Source organism: Macrobrachium nipponense, chromosome 2 (assembly GCF_015104395.2).
Source record: "Macrobrachium nipponense isolate FS-2020 chromosome 2, ASM1510439v2, whole genome shotgun sequence".
Lineage (NCBI taxonomy): Eukaryota > Metazoa > Arthropoda > Malacostraca > Decapoda > Palaemonidae > Macrobrachium > Macrobrachium nipponense.
Window position 1 is genome coordinate 69,654,816 of NC_087201.1, and position 25,326 is coordinate 69,680,141.

At 39.8% G+C, this 25,326-nt stretch overlaps 1 long non-coding RNA gene across 1 annotated transcript; it reads right to left on the minus strand.

The window, feature by feature from the left end:
* Window positions 1–14,253: 14,253 nt before the first annotated feature.
* Window positions 14,254–14,836, minus strand: LOC135221447 (uncharacterized). Its single transcript, XR_010315957.1, has 2 exons — window positions 14,712–14,836; window positions 14,254–14,469 (listed from the first exon to the last, which is right to left on the minus strand). It is a non-coding gene; the product is annotated as an uncharacterized LOC135221447 (long non-coding RNA).
* Between the last annotated feature and the right edge of the window lie 10,490 nt (window positions 14,837–25,326).

Genomic DNA, 25,326 nt, shown 5'->3' on the forward strand with positions numbered 1-25,326 from the left:
TCGCTTGTGTGTGTCTGCGTGCGTGTGTTTGTATTTGTGATTGCATACTTGTTTCAAACGAACCCGTCTGCAGGCATTCAATTGAAGAATGATTTGAGTAGGGGTATTTGTTAACAATTGTAAATTGTATGTGAAAATGATTTTGAAAAGTTCAACCATCATGAACACTAGTCGCTAATGAATCTCTCTCTCTCTCTCTCTCTCTCTCTCTCTCTCTCTCTCTCTGTGTGTGTGTGTGGTGTGTGTGTGTGTGTGTGTGATTGGTGATATCTTCATTCTGTATTTCCCATTACCTTCTGTTATTACTTCTTAATAATGAACGGCCGAATACTATTCTTTTAGAAGTTTGAGTTTCAAGTCATTGGCCCCTGTGGTGGTGTGCTTGTTCTGTAAGAATGAGGTTCATCTTTAGAATAATAATAATAATAATAATAATAATAATAATAATAATAATAATAATAATACCTTGGACAATAAACTATTTCACGAAATCATAAGAAACAGAAAAGCTTAATGGTATCAGACATCCGGTGTATACATACCCATATCCTGAAGAAACAAGTGGCCAACGGTACCCATGAGTAATGTGTTAGTGAATTATTAGCCAATAATACTCGTTACTCACTGGCATAATGATTGTTGACGGGCGTGAGAAGAATTGTTAGGGTTAGTTGGGACGGGCATCCAGTGGTCCTGTTCTTGCCCAAGCCCGAAAAAAATAAGAAAAAGGTAGAAAGGGATGGGGTTTACAACCTTACTTGTTATGTATGTTTATTATTATTATTATTATTATCATTATTATTATTAGTATTATTATTATTATTATGTATATACAGAAGATGAACCGTATTCATATGGAACAAGCCTACCACAGGGGCCACTGACTTGAAAGTCAAGCTTCCAAAGAATATTATGGTGTTCATTAGAAAGAAGTAACAGAAAGTAACAGATAAACAGACAGAAGAAATGAGTTATTGGAAAAGAAAAAAAAATAAATGAACAAATAACTAAATAAATCAACAGATACTCGTTAAATGTAAAGAGATTATAAAACACACTGTCACCTGTCATTTCACGTTGATCTATTTTTACTCTTAGCTGTGGCCATCACTATTTCCTTTAAGAAGAAAAAGGTCAGGTTCTTGAATATGCGATGTCAAAAAAAGAAGAAAAACTACCTGACCATGGTTTCTGATCCTGAAACACATTCATTAACAAATGTAGCTATTTTTTCTCTTTTTCTCTTGGTAATGTTGTAACATCACGTATATCACATACACACACATACACGCATGTGCACATGCGCAATATGCTTACCTAAGGGCGGTCATTATTGCCATGAGTAGTGGATCTCAATTGTCCCTTTCAGGTGTGCGCATTTCTGCTTCAGTACTTTTGATTCATTCCTGTCCTTAGGTGTTCCTCGTTCATAGACAGCATGTCTTAAAGATGACCAGTTTTTGGGACATTCTATCATATATATATATATATATATATATATATATATATATATATATATATATATATATATACCTAGATGGACAGAATAATATTAATAAAAAAACCTCAGTTGAGCATTACACAAGATGCATGGTGTACATACATTAGATTTCCTATTATATTCGAAAAGAAGTGATTTCATATGCACTGCCATATGTAAATATACCAATTCACTATTTTACTACGCGAAAATAGATTCTCGCTCTCTCTCTCTCTCTCTCTCTAAACTTATCGAATGCAATATTCGGAAAAAATTATATGAAGGTTATAAAAAATGGTGAGAAAACAAACATCAAAGTGAACATTGAATTTATTATAGAACATAAAGGAAATTTAAGGCATAATATTATGCAGAATATAGATTAATATTAACGACACTTGATGCTGCCCCGATATCTAGGTAACTCTGGCACTAGTTACCAAACCTCCACACTCCGAATCGCTTATAACCAGTGAAAAGTTTATAAGATGCATCGAGCAATACCATTACCATGATGCCACTGCGCATAGCCTATAAAAGATATAAGTATCAGAAAATTGTATGTGAAATTATTGCCTATGTCAGTGACTTAAAGTTCAGAATCAATAAAAAGATCTCAAAATATATGATAAATGGCAAAGCAAAATATTAACAAGAGTAAATTCTTTCTGGTTACAAGTTCTATTTTTTACGGGATTAATGACTCAGCGCTAAAATTATTCATTCAATAACTTTAAATCTCGTAAAGTGTGCCAACATTTACCGAGACCTACCTCAAAGTTATCAAGCGCCTGCTTGCTCGATATAAATCCACGAAGTTGAATGCCTCGGAAGTAATCCAGCAGTATGTAGTGAATGCCAAAGACTATGGTAGGGAAATGGAATCCTAGTCCTGGCCTCTCTTCCATGCTGCTACACAATCCATTATAAAGGTTCCTCCGAAAACACACACCCCTGGAGAATCATGCCCTCGTCTCACAGCAATAAACGTCCTTCAAGTAAAAAGAGTTCATTAGTAGATAACACTTCAGTTGGCAAGTTTCTAACGAAGGTCGAGTTTATCCATTTTCCCTTTAGTCAGGAGAACTGCTTCCTTGGAGGGTTAGGCAGATACTGCTTGGTAAGAATTCTTACCCTTACTCGTTAACTTCGTTAACTAATCCAGGAAGAGCTAAATACTTTAAAATGGTCTCAAATGCCAGCACACAAAGTATATACAGTATTAAATAATTATTAACGTTATTTAAAGTTACGTTTGAGATCTTTTTATTTTCCAAGAGAGTTGGAAACCAAGGATTATGAAAAGATGCTTAAAAACCAAGGATTATGAAAAAAGGCAAAGTACTTTTTTTGTACTAAAAATAAACGAAACAAGATAAAGAAAAACGAGAATACAAGGTAAATTTCTTGGCGTTGGAAAGGAAAAGATAAAACAATGTATTTAACACACTCCCCCCCGAAACATTCAATCCTGTTATGAAATAAAAGCAGGATTGAAATTTTAAACATAACAAAAGTATTAATATTACCAGAAATTTTCTTTTTCTTTTTCTTAAATATTTGCCAAGACTATTTACATTACCATCACCAACAATAAATAAATAAAGCCTACACAGACAAACTTTTCTGTAAAATTTGTCTGGTCTTCAGAGCACTAATCTTTGCCGCTTTGCGCTTTCCTCGAATGCGATTGCTGGCCAGATTAGAATCATTTAAGTCATAATTAGGACTGTCTTTATCTTCATTTGAAGAAACATCAGGTCTGAAAAGAAATATTAGATTAGATGAATGTCTCTTAGTAAGTTCCCCAGTTCTCGCCTTTCAGTAGGGCGGGTAACTCCAGTAACTTCCCCAAGCTCATTGAGAACTACATCACGGACTATTCCCATTGGGTATTGGTTTGGCTTACTATATGGTTCTTTAATTAGAACCACATCATTCTTTTGAAGAAGTGTATGTTTTACAGGTTTGAATCTGTCTTTCGCAATTTACAGCTTGATTTGTCAAGTTAGCCAAAAATTCTTCATGATAAATGTTAATCAAATAACTTCTGACTTTACTCAGTTTTGTGTAGTTTTCTTTAACTTTATCACAAGGAGAAACTAAATAGTCCTCATCCAATTCTAGATCTGGATGTCTCTGCAGCTCAGGAATTAAGTTAACTGAAACAAGGTCATAACCCCTAATTAGACACTCTGGTGTTATAGGATCAGGAAGAGTTTTGTTTATATCTGTATCTCTTAATGCCTCTTTGAAAGCTATTGGCCTTCTATTCAATAAATGGACAGTGACATATTAAAAACTCAAAATCCCTTATATCTAAAACATTATTTCTTATGGCTCCAAATAAGCATCTCTTAGTAAGTTTCACACAACTTTCAACCATTGAACCAAGAGCAGAGTTCCCTTTTGAAAAAAACTGATTCTAAACTGAAGGTTCTTATGTCATTCTCTTCTAGATAGAGTTTAACTTCTGGGTCTTTTAAATAATCTAGAATTACGTTGCCTCCTGCTACTAACTGAGATGCCCTGATCGGAAATGCACAAATTTGGTAGTCCAAACTCAAACGTATGAAGCTGGAAGGCTCTAAGATACTCCTTAACACTCAAGTCCATGCACACCTTCAGATTTATAGCTCTACTCCATGTACATGTGAAACATAATCCATGCTTTTACTTTCTTCCCACTGGAACGTACAAAGAAGGGTCCCATGTAATCTATAAAAATATAGCGGAAAGGAATTTCTGGGGGATTAATCCTGAAATCTCTATAACAATTTTGATTAAGATTAACTGTCCTCTCATTGAACCTACGGCATATGACACACATGCGGATTATCCTTTTAACTACTGAAAAAAATCTAGGTATCCAAAATATCTTACGTACTTCAGCCAGTAGCCTGTAGCATCCAGCATGTAAAAAACGTTCATGATAATCTAATACAATATATTTAGTTAGTAAACTATCCTTAGAAATTAGCAATGGAAATCGCATCCTTCTGTCATCTTTCAGTTTCTGCATTTTGCTACGTACCCTTTAATAGGCCTTCCTGATCCACATAAACATTGAGCTGTCCGACTAACTTGGGATATCTTTGAGCAACCGGTTTCTGGATTCAAATATTCAAAAATTTCAGGAAGTGCTTCTGCTGATCTCTTCTTATTACCATCTTTGTAGCCTCTGCAAAGAAGTTATGATTAATATCAAAACAGCTAATATGTCCAAACTTAACAGGATCCTTTAGTTTTAGTTTCATTTTCAAGTTATTAACAAAGATAAGTACTCTACGGAAAACAGAAACAACTTTATGGTAGCTAGAACATCTTGATAAAGCATCAGTATGCTCATCAATCTTTGCAGTTATAGTACCATGATAAGACTGGACAACACCAACAGGAGAATCTTGCTTTACTGGAAGGGCAGGTATTACAAAATCCAAGATAGATTCCCAGTTTAGCTGACCTTCTGTCTCATTAAGCAGAAATTTGGGACCTGAAAAGTAGTTAGTTTTCTGAAGCTGCTTGAAGATAAGCTGAGAGTGATGCAATCTGCTGGATTTTCACAACCTGACACAAAAGAAAAAAAAAATGAATTGGGTGTTTATTACACAGGTTCATTTATTTTGTGTAACTATTTTGAACAAATACTGAACACTTCTGCATTTTATCAAGCTTGGCAGAAACCCATGTACCCAAGAAAGGGCAAACGAATACCCATATCCGAGTAGATTATCAACTCTCTTATTTTGATTGGCATCATACAAGAAATTCCTGATAACTCTTCATACAGACATGCAATTTCTTCTACAGCCAAAGTTATTCCTTGCAGTTCCAGAGATGGCATGCCTTTAGATTCCATTTGCTTGTTTACTATCCTATTTTTTGCAAAGACAAAACTGACCTTTCCTGTGGAAATATTTTGTATGTAAATGACTACACCAAACATCTGCTTACTACTGTCCGAAAACGCCAATAGCCGGTAAGTATCTTCTCTACTCCCAAAGACCCTTGGCATCTCTGTAACAGAAGCAGCATTTGCTTGTTTGGAAATATTCCGCCATTGCCTCCCAACATCAGCATCTAATTCCTTGTCCCAGCCCAGACCTTTGTCGCACTGTAACTGATGCAAAAATAGCCTTGAACGATTAAGAATAGGGCCATTAAAGTTAGAGATCATACTGGGAGGCAATAGACTGCAATACTTCCCGTTTTGTTCGAGCCTGTATGTTAAGACTAATAGGTTTAGTAGATAAACTGTCTTGCTTCCTATCCCATGACAACCCAAGTAGTTTTACCTTCTCATTGGTTTCTGTACTAAGCTCACTATCTATGTGGTCTTGCAATGCAGAATCATTACTGATGTACTGCTGCAGGTAAAACTTGTAAGGCTCAAAAATTCTTTCTAGTTGTTGATATGCCCAAAGAAGATCTTCAGAACTATCATAAGCAACTGCACAGTTATCCATGTAACATAGTTGATATATCATCCTCTTTAATTGTAAAAGTTTACTATCATCACCGTCTACTTCCAAAATTAAAATCTTATACAGAGCAAGTAACAGTAATGCAGGGCTGCATCTTAAGCCGAAACTTAATCTTATATTTCTGTATCCCACAACTGTAAAGTCTTCCTTCTCTACATTTCTGAACCATAGACATAATAGCCTATAGCTATCTGTGTCATTTAAGGCAAGATTATTGAACGCTTTACATATATCAAAACATAATAACTTTTGTCCAAATCTTAAATGTAATATAGCAGAGGAAAGTTTCTGGTTTAGATTTGGTCCTGAATATATAGCCTGATTGTTGGATTTCTGTTTCATGGCAGGGCAAGAAAGAACACAGAATTCGTTGTTTCATATTATGTAAACTTGACTGTATGGCAGCTTAACAGAAACTAAATATTAACTTGTAGATTTCAAGTAAAAAGGTAAACAGTAATAATACAGTACTCAACAGTTGAGTAAAAAGGTAAATTAAATGAATACATTGTTACGTGATAAATACAGTATGTAGTTATACAACTAATTACACCAAAGTGTTAGTTAGCAATCTCACACCTCCCCCCAAGATGGCAGGTGCAATACAAGGATTACCTGGCATCTTAAGGTCCTTATTTATTATATGATTTCGTTTAAGTCCCATCTTATTTCTAAACGCTCTGGTGCCCGTGTCTGACGTCCACTACGTTGTACTGGTAAGGCAACTGATAACCGAGTATCAGGCTTAGGTGATGTTGTAGGTGATCTACGATCTCCATATCCTGAAGCTTCGCCACCCAACACAGAGATAGGCGGAGAAATAATGTCTCCTGGCAAAAAAAGCGGGTGATGAGGTCGTAGGAACCTCCGATTTCTCCAATAGATGCGCCCACTCCCAGTCTTCACGAGGTAATCCCTCCTCGTGCCAATTCCGACCACAACTCCTGGTTTTATCCCATCGTTTTTTGTCTTAGGGTCCTGCAAGATCCACGTAACATACCAAGGTTCAGCTTAGAGTGTGGTCTGGCAGTGGCATCATACCGTTCCTTTGCATGCTGCCGAAGGTACTTAGCCTTTATGTCACATTCGTCAGCTATACGTTGCCATTCCTTTGCAAATATGAACGATGATGAGCCGGAATCCTGGAACGCAAAGGATGTCCAAACAAGATTTGCGCTGGAGATCTACCGTCGCCCGTGGAGTATTCCTGAGCTCAAGAAGCCCTTGTGCGAACTCATCCTCATCCAGCTTGCATTTACTGTGGTCGTCAAAATCAACTTCTTGATGATCTTCACGGTAGCTTCGGCATGACCATTTGCTTTTGGATTATACCGGGCGATGTCACGCGGTGTTCCAACCCCATCGAGCAAGGAACGCCGCAATGTTGATGAAGCGAACTGCGGTCCTCCATCCGTTTTCAGTACTACAGGCACACCTGTGTCTGAAAATATTGGCCTCAACAAACTAACTAGTTGAGCTGCAGAAGTTGATCCATTGCACGAAGATACATCGGCCAACCTGACAGGCGATCAACGTACACAAGAAATGTCTTGCCAGAGATATGAAAATAATCAGCAGACACTGACTCAAATACTCGACTTGCAAGTCTTCCTGCATCAAAGGCTCATTCTGCTGACTTGGTAACAGCTCTCGTCAAACGGAGAACAAGACTTCACTGATATTCTCACGTCCCTGTCAATCCCTGGCCAGTATATAGTCTGGCGTTCTCGACGCTTGGTGCGGTCCACTCCTTGGTGAGCATCATGTAGACACTGCAAAGTTTTCGCTACGCAGGCTGCGAGGTATGAGAAGTCTGGGTCCATAAACAATCAAACCATCATCCACGGCCAGCATGTCCCGAATTCCCCAATATGCTCGCAACTCTTCTGATAAGCTATGCTTATGATCTGGAAATCCTTTCATTATTACATCTCTTAATGACAGATATTCACCATCATGTGCAGAAGCATCACGAATCTTATCCAGCGTCTGGTCGCGTAGAGGTGCTAATCTTATGCCCTCCTCACAAGTAGCTAATAAAGACGATACAACAGCAGCATGCAATGGATCTGCATCATCCAGCACATCATTGTCCTCAACAAGGCTCTGAACTGGTGAACGAGAGAGTGCATCCGGCATGCTGTGACATTTCCCACTTTGCCACCTTGCACAAAAGGAAATCTGCAGAGTTTCATTCTCATACGCTGCAGTCGAGGATTTTCTATTTCTCCAAGAAGTTTTGGATTGAGAATAGGAACAAGTGGTCGATGGCCTACTACCAGGTCAAAATAAGGCAAACCAGCCAAGTAAACACTGCATTTCCTCATGCCCAAAGTACAGCAGCCATCTCAACCTCAATTACGGCATACCTAGTTTCCGCATCCACTAAAAACCTGGATCCACACTGGATGAGCTTCCAAGCCTCTCCATGTTGTTGCAGCAAAACAAACCCCATACCATGCAACTTGGATGCATCAGTTTGAAGCATAGTAGTAAAGATGCATCAAAATGAGCTAAAACAGGAGAAGCTATGAGTGCTTTCTTTTTTTTATTAGTTTTCTCGAAAGCCATGTCATGTTGAGGGTTGTTTCCAGCACCACTCATTCCGAGGTTTAAGCAGGTCCCTCTGATGTGGCTGTGCAGCAGCTGCATCGCAGAAGAAAAGCTCCCAAGCTGATTGGTTAAACCCCAAGAATGACCTGAAATCAGTGATATTTTGTGGCTTTGGAAATTCAGCTATAGCTCTCACCTTCCGAGAATCTACACTATAACCTTCATGATTTATACTGTAACCACAAAATTCAACATTAGGTTGAGCAAATAAAATTTTGTCAGGATTTAAGGTCATTCCAAATTTGTCACATTTTTGCACAAGTGATCACATGGGCTAAGTGGTCACGGTAACTAGAATCGTACACCAAAAATATCATCAACAATTTTGACAGTAACGTTGGAATATCTCCCAAAGCTTGATCTCCTCGACGATTGTACTCATCTCCAGATGATATAAGCCCCATTACGGCTCGTTTGAATTTGTAACGTCCCCAAGGTGTGATGAAGCAAGTAAGATCCTGATCTTCTTCAGCAATTTTGATTTGGAAGTATCCCATCTTCGCATCCAAAGTAGTGAACCACCTGGCTCCCAGCATCCATTGACGATATAGCATCATGAGGGGATCGAACTGGATATGTAGGTCTGCGCACATAGCGGTTAAGTCTTGTAAGGTCCACACACAACCGCACACACCCATCTTCTTTGCAATAGGGACCATCGGATGACACCATTCGGTGGGGTAATCAACCTCACCAATGATATCCTTAGCAAGCAAGTCATCTAGCTGGGCTTTAATATCCGATCTCCAACATACGGAATGGTGCGTGGTGCGGTCCACTGCAAAAGGACGTGCATCTGCTGACTGCTGAATTCTCATAGGACTCCCTGCATTTCCCTTAGAGGTAGCTTGGAAGCATCAAAATACATGAGGATAAGCAGAAATGATGGAAGCTGCATGTTCTGCACGCTCTGCTTCTGTAGGGTCTCTGCTGTGTGGCCATCTGGCAATGCCACTGGTACAGACACCAAACTACTGGTACTTGCAGACTGCACAACATCCTGGGTGTTGTTAGAAAGTCACTTGTGGCTCCAAACCTTCTTGGTTCTTGATGTATATGTGGTTGCAACCACTGAACATGTAAAACTGCTTGTATTTGTGCTGGAAAAATTTTCTGGTAATATTCCCAGTGCTACACAATCAACCAGCTGAGAGGTGCACCTTTCACTTCCTTGACGACTGACACAACTGTTGTCGTACTACGATTCCCCAAAGTTAAAAAAGCCTCAAAGTACCCATGTTAGTGAGAGCTTGACGATCTGCTGCAATAAGACCACCCATAATGATCGGCTCCAGTGAACTCTCATGAATTCCAAGAGATTTAGCGTTCTCAAGTCCTATCACAGTTGTCTCTGCTCCAGAGTCAGGTGTCCACATAACTGAACTTGATCCTTTGGGGTGGGTGGTACTGATGCAAATCTGAGGGGTTGGATGTGATGACGCACAGTTGCTGTAAATATCTCCAATGACACGATATAGATTCTGCTTTGAAGGCTTGAACATGCTTTTATTATTCATTTTCTTCTCCTGAGGAGACAGTGGCTGTCCCTTTGACCTGCACACCACTGCGAAGTGACCTTTCTTACCACATTGTTTGCAGTCCCTGTTTAGAGCCTTGCATGCCATCTTATCACGATGGCGCTCACCTCCGCACCTAAAGCACTGCTGCTTTAAATGGGCTGCCTTCTGACCTTGCTTGTATTGGGACACTCTTGAAACATTATACTTTTCACTGCCCCGAATAACAGCACGACTGGCATTTACATTTTCTGATGCTCTGCAAATATCAATAGCCATCTGCAAAGTGAGCTTCTTTTCTTCTAACATAAGTTTCAAAGCCTCTTCATCTCTGGTTCCAACGACGATCCTGTCTCGTAGTCTGCTGTCCATGCAGGTTTCACAAAAATCGCAGAAAGAAGCAATCTCTTTAATGCCGCACAAAAAATCATCGAAGGTCTCGTGCAACTCCTGGACTCTTGTATGAAAGTCACGTCGGTCCACGATGACATTCCTTTGGTTGCGCAAGTGCAACTCCATGGCATCCAATATAGTCTTCAAGTCTGCTCCATCATCCAGTGTGAGACCATATCTCAGAGTGCGGGTCCAATCATCGTCTAGCACGGAAATCAATGCTGACCGCTGCTCAGCAAGAGAGAGAGATGACATTCTTGTCAACACTGCATGTCCCTCATACTTGTGACGCCACGAACCAAACTCTTTAAGAGATACAGAAGACAAGTGTGGTGCAGGAACTGCCCTTGCCTGAGACTGATTTCTATGATGTCCTGAAGTACCAGCAAAACCCTCTAGAATTGCAGTTAAACATTCTTCCCTTTTCGTAGCTGCTTCTTGGGCATGATGAGCCATCTCTGCTTGCCTTGCTAAAAGTGCTGCCAGTTGTTCGATTTGCTTCTCCATCGTTTACGGGTACTAAAGATTTAACACTGTACTTCTTGAACGACAGTAGACAGCATAAACGAAACCAATCACTGCGCCATGTTGGATTTCTGTTTCATGGCAGGGCAAGAAAGAACACAGAATTCATTGTTTCATATATTATGTAAACTTGACTGTATGGCAGCTTAACAGAAACTAAATATACATTGTAGATTTCAGTAAAAGGTAAACAGTAATAATTACAGTACTCAACAGTTTGAGTTAAAAGGTTACAATTATAATAAAATATCATTGTTACGTATAAATACAGTATGTAGTTATACAACTAATTACACCAAAGTGTAGTTAGCAATCTCACACTGATTGTGACTAATGGAAGGTTTACTAGAATCTTGCTGACAAAGATTAGACAAATACACTATCCTGCACTTTGTGGTTTCGCGATCCATCTAAAGATACCATATGAGGCAAAAGCTATGGTTAGTGTGCTCTGTAGAAATTCGGGAAGATTATTAATGCGCTCTATGATCCCCATACTTTCTTGTTTTCTTTAAAAACTTTATCCATTATCAATAGCTTATCCCTGTTATTTTGCAATCTTTTCAAGTTAGACTTTAAAATTGAAATTGCCAATCCCTGATTGGAACCTAATAAATGAGACACCTGAGAATTCCAAAGTAAAGGAACAACAACCCCAATCCTACCTTCTTTATCTCTCTTCATATTTTCAAGGGAAAACTTAACCAACTTCTTATTTATTTCAGAACTCCCAGAATCAGAATCATCAGGTTCAGACTTTACAAATCTATGACAACTTTCTTCTAAAATTTGGTTAGCTGCCTTGATAAGCTGAGATTCAATTATATCCCCCTTATCATCAAAAACATTAATGTTAACGGGATCCACAGTATCTTTAAAAGCACAATCTGAAACAAGGCAAGTATTACCAGTCCCGAAAATGCTACCAACTAAGTTATGATCTGAAAGTTGAACCAATCCTTGAAAGCAACTTCCAACATAAGGTAAAAATGATAAATCTTTCAATATTTGTTCCACATTACCATGTAACAATACTCCAGCAGGAGTTTCAGAATATAGAGTTCTAAGTTTTGATCCAAACAAGTGTTCCTGCTGAGGAAGACAGTATGCTGAGCGAGTGCCAAGAATTAACTGAATATTCTGGATATCACAAGAATCATTTGACAAGCTTTCATCTGCCAACAAATAACCTCTTTCTTTGAAACCACATACTACTTTACCTAATTTAGGAAGTTTTAACTTTACATTAATAGAAGGTATACACAGTGCTTCAATTTTTCTAAGCCTATCCCCTATCTGTAAACTTACTTCAATTAGCTTAGTAGTATAGTTCTGAGTAGTGTTAATGCCATTTACTGTTAAGAAATATTTTCCCTTAATGTGGGTAAAATTATGAACTGTCTGCATATCGGTCAAAATGAAGTTTACACTGACAGCCACTGTCTTTTAAACATCTTAACTTTAAACCATTATCCAAGGTAGAAGTAAAAGTGGGAAGCACAGTCTGCACGTCAGAATCACTCTGGAAAGCTTCCACAATGTTAACCATTGAGCCAGATATCTCATTATTTTCCTTAGGCTTTGATTTTGCTTTATCTTTACACTTATCTGTAGAAGATTGGCTATCTGGTTTATTTCCATCTTTATTTGTGACATGCTTAGTCAAATCAAAGTACCTAATACCAAAGCAAAGCTGAAATGCCACTCTGAGCAATACTTACATTTATTATTGAACCTATACCTACAAAATTTACTGTGATGATTTAGGTTAGAACATTTTAGGCATCCTTTCAATTTTCTTATTTTATCTATCTTTGCTTCTGCAGAGTCAAATTTGGCACACTTGTGGATAGGGTGATCAGCTGGTTTACCATCCACTTTAGTACAAATACTACAAGGCTTAAAGGTCTTATTTCTTTCATACTTTACATCTACAGCTAAGCTGGTAGCTCCATGGTCACTAGCATTTGATGCTTTGGGGGAAGATTTAGTGACTTCTTTAGTTTTCTTAGACTGGCTACAATAACGCTCACTAGCTTCAAAAAAAACTTTTCTAAAATTTCATTTAACGTTGGCTTGGAGTGTTAGTAATTTGAATCAAATGATTCTTAAATGAATCGTTCAATCCTTCCATATAAAAAAAACTGAAGTATACATTCCACAGTCATTTTCAATTTGCGTATTCTTTCCATAATTAACCTAACCTTAGATATAAATTCATAAGGATCAGTGTTGAAAGAAAGTTTCAAATGGGATAACTGCCTTAAAACATTAAATTTCTGTGTGTCATCCGAAGCTAGAGCTTTCAGTAGTAATTGCTTTGCATGTGAATATCCCTGCTTATCTGCTTCTAAGGACTCTACTAAAACTAAGGCCCTGCCTGAGATCTGCTGCTTTAATAACAAGAGTTTATCATATTCAGGGTATTCAAATTTACTTAAAGTGTCTTCAAATTCTTCAAAAAATCTAGCAAGGTCCTCGTCATCAGAACTAGTGTATTTAGGCAGGGGAGCTATGGGAGACTTAAGCAAACTTCTTGCGGAACTAAGAGAGTGATTCAAATGGGAAACCGATGAAGAGGGCTCACTAGGGTTCCTAATATCCACTTCGTCATCCCATTCCTCATACTTAAGCTCTAATATCTGCTTATTTAAGTCTTTCAATTCTGGAAGCCATTGTTCAAATTGCAAGCGTAATTTCTCCCTTGCTGCACTAGCTAATGTAGGAAAACTATCCTTACGGTTAAAATGTTCAGTCACACACTTCCTTATATACTTCCTTTGATTCACTAATCTCTTAAGTTCAGACATTGTGAATATATACAACAACCTGACCTATCACAAATATAATAAATATCCAAAGGCTAAAGTATGCGTAACAAACTGAAGCTCAAAAGTAAAATTTCCTTAACCACTTCACTAAGAAATACCGATGGCATCAATACTAGGCCAACGACGATAAAGATTACCAGGGAAGCAAAGTTTCTAATGCAAAAAATATCCAATGAAAGCAATTCCCGAGCAAAGAACTTATTTCAGAAATATGTTAAAAAGATTAAATTCACTCAACCTTTAGGCTAAAGTATTAAAATGCAAAAAATAACGTTAACGTTCCACCCACAGTGCAAGTGGAGAGACATCGGGCAAGCATCAAAGCAAAGTCATAATGAATCCTGTCACGGTCGCCATATTCGGAAAAAATTATATGAAGGTTATAAAAAATGGTGAGAAAACAAACATCAAAGTGAACATTGAATTTATTATAGAACATAAAGGAAATTTAAGGCATAATATTATGCAGAATATAGATTAATATTAACGACACTTGATGCTGCCCCGATATCTAGGTAACTCTGGCACTAGTTACCAAACCTCCACACTCCGAATCGCTTATAACCAGTGAAAAGTTTATAAGATGCATCGAGCAATACCATTACCATGATGCCACTGCGCATAGCCTATAAAAGATATAAGTATCAGAAAATTGTATGTGAAATTATTGCCTATGTCAGTGACTTAAAGTTCAGAATCAATAAAAAGATCTCAAAATATATGATAAATGGCAAAGCAAAATATTAACAAGAGTAAATTCTTTCTGGTTACAAGTTCTATTTTTTACGGGATTAATGACTCAGCGCTAAAATTATTCATTCAATAACTTTAAATCTCGTAAAGTGTGCCAACATTTACCGAGACCTACCTCAAAGTTATCAAGCGCCTGCTTGCTCGATATAAATCCACGAAGTTGAATGCCTCGGAAGTAATCCAGCAGTATGTAGTGGATGCCAAAGACTATGGTAGGGAAATGGAATCCTAGTCCTGGCCTCCCTCTTCATGCTGCTACACAATCCATTATAAAGGTTCCTCCGAAAACACACACCCCTGGAGAATCATGCCCTCGTCTCTCCACTGCGCTTTGGTGAAACTGGTGGTACTTAGCACTTCATTATTTCACAGCAATAAACGTCCTTCAAGTAAAAAGAGTCATTAGTAGATAACACGTTCAGTTGGCAAGTTTCTAACGAAGGTCGAGTTTATCCATTTTCCCTTTAGTCCAGATAACTGCTCCCTTGGAGGGTTGTTAGGCGATACTGCTTGGTAAGAATTCTTACCCTTACTCGTTAACTTCGTTAACTAATCCAGGAAGAGCTAAATACTTTAAAATGGTCTCAAATGCCAGCACACAAAGTATATACAGTATTAAATAATTATTAACGTTATTTAAAGTTACGTTTGAGATCTTTTTATTTTCCAAGAGAGTTGGAAACAAGGATTATGAAAAGATGCTTAAAAACCAAGGATTATGAAAAAAGGCAAAGTACTTTTTTTGTACTAAAAATAAACAAGATAAAGAAAACGAGAATACAAGGATTCTGCAGTTGGAAAGAAAAGATAAAAACAATGTATTTAACACATGCAAAGCCTTAAATCTAAATGAAAGAACAAATGAAGAATTCCAGACCTTCGAGGCAAGATGAAAGAGAGAGAGAGAGAGAGAGAGAGAGAGAGAGAGAGAATTCATTAGACAAAAGGGTGAATAAAGGAAAATCCCCGAATTTTTGCCATAGATGAGATATAAAAAAAACGTACAGACAGACAGACAGACAGACAGACAGATAAGTACTGCAGAAAATCCCTGATGCTCTTACAAACTTGAGAAATAAAGATCCGGTACAAAGAGAGAGAGAGAGAGAGAGAGAGAGAGAGAGAGAGAGAGAGAGAGAGAGAGAGAAAAGAGAGAGAGATGGATTTCAGCAATTTATAACACCAAGAGACAAGACATGATTAAAAATCTTTTAGAAACTTTCATGCTATATTTTGATAAATCAAAATGTCTCTCGTGGAATATAGAAAATCAACGAAAATTCGGGAAGGGCGGGGGAGGCACGCCATGGGTCCCAGGATGGGTGGGCGCGGCCCGCCACGTATCCCAGGATGGGCAAAGGCGAGGTCTGCCACAGGTCCAGGGATGGGCAGACGAGGCGCACCATGGGTCCCGGGATGGGTGGTCACGGCCCGCCACGGATCCAGGGGACAGGCGGGCAAGGTCTGCCATGGGTCCCAGGACGGCCAGGCGCGGCCAGCCACAGGTCCCGGGACGGCCAGGCGATGTCTGCCACATGTCCCAGGATGGGCGGGCCCGGCCCGCCACAGATCCCGGGACGAGCAGGAAAGGTCCGCAGGCACATCCCGCAACGGATCCCGGGAAGGGTGGGTGAAGTTTGCCATGTGTCCGGGGACAGGTGGGCAAGGTCCGCCACGTGTCCCAGGACAGGCGACCAAGGTCCGCCACATGTCCCGGGAGATGGCAGGTGAGGCACACCACGGGTTCTGGGATGGGCAGGCGTGGTCCGCCACAGATCCTGCGACAGGCAGGCGAGGTCTGCCACGGGTCCCGGGATGGGTGGGCGTGGCTGGCCACGGGTCCCGCGACGGCCGGACGAGGTCCGCCATGTGTCCTGGGACAGGCAGGCCCAGACACCCAGGGGTCCCGGGATGGCCAGGCAAGGTCCGCCACTTGTCCCGGGATGGGTGGGCAAGGTTTACCACATGTCCTGGGATAGGCAGGCAAGGTCCACCACGTGTCCTGACACAGGCGGGCGAGGCCCGCCATGGGTCCCTGGACGGACAGGCGAGGACCACCACGGTTCCCGGAAAAGGTGAGCGCGGCTTGCTACAGTTCCCAGGATGGGCGGACAAGGTCCGCCATGTGTCCGGGGAATGGTGGGCAAGGCCCACCGAGGGTCCCGGATGCCCATGCCCACCACATTCCCGATAGGACAGCAAGCTCCGGGCCACGGGGTTCCCGGGACGGAGGACGATCACGTCTGCATGGTCCCTGGGACCGGGCAGGTGAGGCCCACCGCAGGTCCCAGGACAGGCGGGCATGGCCCACCACGGGTCCCGGGACGGGCTGACGAGGTTCACCACTTGTCCCGAGACAGGCGGGTTAGGACCGCCACTGATCCCAGGACAGGTGGCCGCAGCCTGCAATGGTTCCGAGGATGGGCATGCGATGTCCGTCACTTGTCCAAGGATGGGTGGGCGAAGCCTGCCACAAGTCTCGGGACAGGCGGGCGAGGTCTACCATGTGTCTGGGGACAGGCGGGCGGGGCCCACCACAGGTCCCAGGACGGGTGGGCAAGGTCCGGCGCGTGTCCGGGAACGGGTGGGCAAGGCCCGCCACGTGTGCCGGGACAGGTGGGCGAGGTCCGCCACATGTTCCAGAACAGACGGGCAAGGCCCGCCACAGATCACGGCACGGGCGGGCGAGGTCCACCACGTGTCCCAGGACCAGTGGGTGAGGCCCACCACTGTTACCGGGATGGGCAGGCGCAGTCCACCATGGATCCCGGGACAGGCAGGCGAGATCTGCCACTGGTCCTGGGACGGGTGGGGATGGCCCACCACGGGTCCCGGGACACCCAGGCGAGGTTTGCCTCATTTCACGCAACAGTCAGGCCCAGCCGCCCACAGGTCCCAGGATGGGCAGGAGAGGTCTGCCACTTGTCCCGGGACAGGTGGGCGAGGTTCACCACTTGTCCTGGTATAGGCAGGCAGGTCCATCACGTGTCCCGGGAGGTGTGGGCGAGGCCCACCACGGCTCCCAGAACGGACGGGGGAGGACCGCCACGGTTCCAGGGTCAGGTGGGCAAGGCCTGCTACAGTTCCCAGGACGGGCAGACGAGGTCCACCATGTGTCAGGGGAATGGCGGGCAAGGCCCACCGCAGGTCCCGGGATGGGCGAGCTAGCCCACCACGGTCCCCGGGACAGCAGGCAGGCGAGGCTCGCCACATTTCCCGGGATGGGTGGACAAGGTCCTCCATGTGTCCGGGGACGGGTAGGTGAGGCCCAGTGCGGGTCCCAGGACGGACGGGCAGATGAGGTTCATCACTTGTCCCGGGACAGGCAGGCAAGTCCCGCCATGGTCCTCCACGTGTCCGCGAACAGGTGGGCATGGCATGCCACGAGTGCCAGGATGGGTGGGTGAGGTCTGCCTTGTGTCCCGGGACGGACGGGCAAGGACCGCCACGTTTCCGAGGTCTTCCACTGGTCCCAGGAAGGGTAGGCACGGCCCGCCACGGGTCCCGGCATGTCTCAGGGGTGGCGACAGGGCGACTGGATAGAGGGCCACTATGTCTGGGGTCCCTGGCCGGGAGGCGATTGGGTTGGGCTGCCATGGGTGGGGCCCCTGGCGGAAGGTTGACTATATATATATATATATATATATATATATATATATATATATATATATATATATATATATATATATAATATATATATGCATATATATATATATATATATATATATATATATATATATATATATATATATATATATATATATATATATATATCTAATAAAAGGAGCCCATAAAAACACCAAAATGTAGAGAGAAAAGTACTATATTTCAGAGACTGCTGTCTCTCTCTTCAGGTATATGAATGAGAAAAGTTTACAGAAAAGGTGGTATTTATACCAAAGAGATCCGTCCACAAGTAAGCCAATTTAGGTCACCCCCGCTGATAATCTTCCTTTAATCTTCTTAAGGCGTTGGTTGAACTTGAAGACCTTCGTCAATGGACATCTGAAATCCACGGCGCCTTTTCGAGATGTTTTCCATTACCGCTTTTCTTTTCTTTAATTAAGGCCGATTCCATCATTTGACTCTGACAAAAACTACAGCCGTGAAGAGATATGTTTAAAAGGAGTGTTATTAAATGCTTTAACTGACCTTCATAAGAAATATCCTGTTCCCCGCAGATTCATGATAGCCATCTACTCGCTAAAAAAGTTAGATGTTATAATAAGTAGATCTGACAAAGACGGCAAAATCGTAATAATGGACAAAGACTTCTACCTCGACAAAATCAACCAGCTCCTTAGCGCACAAAACACTTACGAAAAACTGACGAAAAATCCCTCCAAAACGTTCCACAGAATTTTTTCGGAAAGTAAGATTAATTGGCCAAGACAAAAAGAGTATTGAACTATTAGAGAAATTTAAAATAATTAATCCTAAATTACCCTACTTTTATGGCCTTCCCTAAACTCACAAAGACAATCTTCCATTCAGACCCATCGTTTCATGCGCCGGATTCAATTACAAAATTTCTAAATGGTTAGCTGGCCTCCTTTCTCCTTTTTTAGGCACTTTTTCTCCCGGTCACATTAAACATTCGAAGATTTTATGTCACAAATTCAGAGAAGCAACATATACCACTTCACAAAATAAAACTTTTAAGCCTTGACGTAGACTCCCTATTCACAAAAGTACCAGTACAGGACGTTCTTCAGTTTTTAAGGGAAAAATTATCCCCCTATTCAGATCGTTTCCCATTGGCGCTTGACAAAATAATAAAGTTAGTTGAATTATGTGCATCTAATAACGTATTTTCATTCAGGGAATCATTCTACAAGCAAAAATTTGGGTGTAGTATGGGTAGTCCTTTAAGTCCTGTTTTAGCCAATCTGTACATGGAATACTTTGAAGCTACAGTAATAAATGCAATAAAACCCAAAAACATGCTGTGGATGAGATACGTGGATGATATCCTAACATTTTGGGATAATAGGTGGGGTAATTTCAATGAATTCCTCTCAAAATTAAACGCATTAGTGCCCAGCATCAAATTTAAAGTTGAATGGGAAAAGAGAAGCAGGTAATGAACATCTCAAAAGGCGCGTGGATTTCAGATGTCATCGACGAGGTCTTCATTCAACCAACGCTTAAGAAGATTAAAGGAAGATTATCAGCGGGGTGACCTAAATTGGCTTACTTGTGGACGGATCTCTTGGTATAAATACCACCTTTCTGTAAAACTTTTCTCATTCATATACCTGAAGAGAGAGACAGCAGTCTCTGAAATATAGTACTTTTCTCTCTACATTTTGGTGTTTTTATGGGCTCCTTTTATTAGATGGAATTCTGTTGTTACAGAACATTTTTAACCAGTCATATATATATATATATATATATATATATAAATATATATATATATATATAAATATACATATATAGTATCATATATATATATATATATATATATATATATATATATATATATATATATATATATATATATATGTGTGTGTGTGTATATATATATATATATATATATATATATATTATATATATATATATATATATATATATAATATTATATATATATATATATATATATATATATATATATATATATATATATATATATATATATATAGTTGGCTGTATCAAGGTCCTTCTCCGAGTATATTTGAAGGACCTTGGGCTGTATAGTCTTTTCTGGTTGGTTCCGAATAGTTTCTTCTGTTACTATCCCTTATTCCTGTTCATGTACCGCATAGATATATATATATATATATATATATATATATATATATAATATATATATATATATATATATATATATATACATATATATTTATATAATATATATATATATATATATGCAGATTTTATCCTATATCTATATATATATATATATATATATATATGTATATATATATGCAGATTTTATTCCTATACTATATATATATATATATATATATATATATATATATATATATATATATATGTGTGTGTGTGTGTGTGTGTGTGTGTGTGTAGAATAAAAAGCTGCATGGGGGAAGTGGAGAAAGATAGCTGGTGTAATATGTGATAAGAAAATGCCAATGAAGCTAAAACTCAAGCTATATAACAGAGTGATAAGACCAGTGTTAATGTATGGAGCAGAAACATGAGCTCTAAGAAGAAAAGAGGAAGTACAGCTTGAGAGAACAGAGATGAGAATGCTGGGTGGGTTATGGGAATATTGCTGCTTGAGATATTAGAAAATGATGAAATAAGACGAAGGGAATGCTTATCACATACTACTCCAGCTATCTTTCTCCACTTCCGCCATGCAGCTTTTATCCTACATTGAACTTCACCCTCACATCCTTCCTCTTGGCTTAAATTAGATCCTAATTATTCAAACTTTTCTGCCTGTTTTACAATCGAGCCTCTTCTTTCTTGTATTACTATTCTGTCTCTATCTTCCATACTGCTCAGCAACACTTCTGTTTTATTCACATTCACCTTTAAAAACTACTGACAATAATGTCCTAATAAGGGAGAACAGGCTACATCTGTACCCCTTTTCATGCTTCAGCCTTGTAGGGCAATAGTCCGAGGCATTGTCATTGTACGCTTAACCATCTAGTTTTCCGCCTAGCAGTCTAATCACCATCGTATCTACCTTTAACAGAGATCTGGAAGTCAATGTAAGATTTCTGCCTAATGAACATTTGGTTTTCAACTTGCTTTCGTTGTTTTGGTATGAGCTGACAGCGTTGCTATTTCCTGTGATAATATGAAAGTGACATTCACTCTAGTTACGAATAGAGATGGTAGAATAGTATAATGATTCGCTCGTGTGTGTATGCGTGCGTGTGTTTGTATTTGTGTGTGCATATTTGTTTCAAACGAACCCGTTTGCAGTCATTCAATTGAAGATTGATATGAGTAGGGGGACATTTGCTAACAATTGTAAATTGTATGTGAAAATGATTTTGAAAATTTAACCATCACAGACACAAGTCGCTAATGAAACTCTCTCTCTCTCTCTCTCTCTCTCTCTCTCTCTCTCTCTCTCTCTCTCTCTCTCTCTCTCTCTCTCTGATTAGCGATTTAGCTATCTTTTCATTCTGTATTTCCCACTACCTTTTGTTATGACTTCTTTCCAAGGAATGGCAGAATATTCTTTGGAAGGTTGAATTTCCAGTCAACCTCCCCTGCGAGGGCTTGTTCCATATGGACAGGGTCATCATCTGAATAATAATAATAATAATAATAATAATAATAATAATAATAATAATAATAACAACAACAACTTTGAGACTACAAAGACTTAAAAGGCTAAAATAGAACGGACTATAAACAAGTTCATGCCCGTTCGACGGATAAGCATCCACACGTACAGAGTAGAGCTGTTGTCAGTCGGACGGTCAACTCGAGGTCATTGCCCTCATTTCTCGTGGCAATAACTATATGGCAGCGATGGAAACTCCGCTGGGAACTGGCAACGGTCTATAAATAGCACCGCATGGTCTAACAATGAAATGTATTAGGCCTATATATACTACATAATTCATTCATTTTCTAGTCCGATCGGCTGAGATCCTTCCCAAACGAAATCCGGCGGCGAACTGTCATAAAATCGTTGGTTACCCGTCCACACATGCAATCACCTGTCAGTCGGTCGAAAGAACTTTAGGTAATTCCATCATTTCATCAGTTTTGGTGAGTGGACTGACTCCGCCCACACGTACGTACGTTTTAACGTCACTTTCGATAAACTGACAGGGAGACTGACGGGTAAACCTGTGCGTGAATACCCGGCCTTAGTTGGCTGTATCAAGGTCCTTATTCCGAGTATATTTAAAGGACCTTGGGCTGTATAGTCTTTTCTGGTTGGTTCCGAATAGTTTGTTCTGTTAGTATCCCTTATTCCTGTTCATGTACCGTTGGATCTTATGTGCTTTCGCATTAAGCCTCTGTTTTACATCTTCTATTGTGTTGTTTAGTCCCCTCTCCTGTATTTTGTATTTCTCGTTCATTTGCTCCCTTGTTTTTCTTGCTTCTTAGCCTTTTTTCTGCCATATCTTTCAGTTTACTCTAGTCAGATCTCTTCACCATGATTTGCTCTTCCAGGCGCCTTTTCCAAGGCGGTTGCTGTTTTCGTTTCTGTTGGGTTAGTTGTGCTGGTGGTGTTGGTGTACGTATCCCCATCAGTTCTGCTACTAGTCTTGCTCCTGCATATGCCATGTTATTTGTTTCTGTGATACTGGTGGTGTGTTTTATTATTATTATTATTATTATTATTATTATTATTATTATTATTATTCAGAACATGAACCCTCTTCATACGAACAAGCCCACGGGGACCACTTACCTCAAATTCAAGCTTCCAATGAATATAGTGTTCATTTGCTACAGTGATTTATCGGGAAGTAACGTAACTGTTAGGCATGGTGTTACCCCTTTAATAAACCAATAACGTAACATTCTCTTTGTGTAAGCATCCAGTAATTCTATATCCCTGTGAGTGAACTGTAACGTAACATAATAAGAGAGGGATCGTGTTTAATACTTTGTGTAAGATTTCCTCGATTCTCGATCTCGTGTCTGTCACACTTGCGTTGCTCTTGTGATGCAATTCATTGCAGATGTGCCCTTTTTCGTGCCTCGCTGTGGAATTTGGAATATTGGAACGTGTAAGTTCTGGGACCTTGAATTCTCCCTGTTTAACTTTCCTGTGATCGGTCTATCCAACCATCTCTGCGTCAAGCATTGAATCATTCTTGTGTCAATGACCTTATGATACGGGAGCTTATATATATTACATACATATTATATATAGATATATATATATATATATATATATATATATATATATATATATATAATATACATGTGTGTGTATGTGTGACTATTTCTGCGTTTCTGAGAGAGAGAGAGAGGTAGGATAGGATAGGATAGGATAAAAGGTTACTTTAATCAGACCTCTGAGCCTAAAAAAGGCTCTTCTCAGGCTGTTTAGAGAGAGAGAAGAGAGAGAGAGAGAGAGAGAGAGAGAGAGAGAGAGAGATTCTGTTACTCTGTAGCCAACAAATTTTCATACAATATACACCCTTGGAAATCACTGTATTTCAATTATCAAAGACAAATACGACTTTGTCTGAACAATCAGAGCTGCATTATCATCAATCATACTCTTATGCTAGAGTAAAGATAATGGTCAATTTAGTTATAAGATGCATAACTCGCCCCCTTCAAGATCTGCATATGTCAACTGAAGTTATCCACGGTATTGTTGATATGGACAATAAAGAGATGACACACTTTTGTTTCACATATTTCTTTTATTTTCTTTTATAACGTACCTTCATGTTTGAGAAGCAAGATTTAATGTTCATTGTTATAGGGAAGGTACTTGTACTAGTTCTATTTTGTCCATTTCATCTACATTTATTAGCCAAGACTTCGTAAAACTATACCTGCAAATGAAGAGTTTTTTCGAACAGGTGAAAATGGAAATTCATATATTTATGAATACTAAGGAATGAGGTCTTAAAAGGAACCTCCTTTGGATATATAGGCAATCTGATCATCTTTAAAACCGACTATAATGCCTTGGATGTTCTATTCCTCTTTAAATACAAAATGGACAAGATGTAGTTTCGCTGAAATAGCTCTAGTAAATTTACCTTCATTGCAAAACTGCATAGCCGTATTACCTTTTTGGTAATAAAAAATAAATAGGAAACGAAATGTTCTAACTTTTATAAATATTACTCAGTGATAAGCATTGTCTGGTAAATATTCTTCTTAAAACCTTTGCCCTTCCTACCAAACTATCCGGGTTTATTCCCATTATAACAATGAAAATTAGAATGGAAAAGAATGATCTAGTTTTCATAAATGTTACGCTTGTGCGAAACATTGTCTGATATATATATAATATATATATATATATATATATATATATATATATATATATATATATATATATATATATATATGTAAGGTTCAGTGCTTGTTATTGTTGGGAACAACCGTTCTGTCGTCGTTCCCTTGTTGTTGAAGGTGCCCTCCTTACCCAGTAGTGCTTGTTTTTCTTGTAAGAGGTGACTTTTGCTCCTTGCATTGTGATTAACTTTAGTCAGGTTTGGGATAGCAGCGAGTACAGATCTCGACAGCATAGCAGCTTGGAGTTGGAGAATGTGGGAACTGAAGGTATTTCGCTACCTGTGGCCCTCTGCAGTTCGAGGATGGTTTTGATGGCTGAACCTTGTCCATCGGAGGAACGGTGTTGTTCCTGTTTTACAGCAGACTTGCTGTTGCCTTGACTCTGGCGATCATCTGTTTGTTTTTGGAGATGTTCCTGTTGGCCGTCATAGGGCGGGTATTTCGATGATCGTGCAAAGTTCAATGGTGTTTGTCCTCTTGGACCCTTCGTGGTCTTGACATCTGTGTAGATTGTCATGGTGTTTTTGTACTGCACGAGGGTATGTTAAACGTAATTCTCCCGATAATGTTTTATTGTTACTTTGTCATTTTGTGCAAGTAATTTGGTATTCATGCTGCTTAATTTATATTGTTACCCCTTTAGCAATTGGTATTTATGCTGTTAGTGTTTCAATGTGTGTATTTATGCTGTTTAACAATTTCTGTATTGTATGTATTTACGCTGCTTAAAGGTTTCCATGTGTGTAATGTATGAAGGTTGTTGTACCATTATATTATTTAAGCTGTGGGTGCATTTCTTT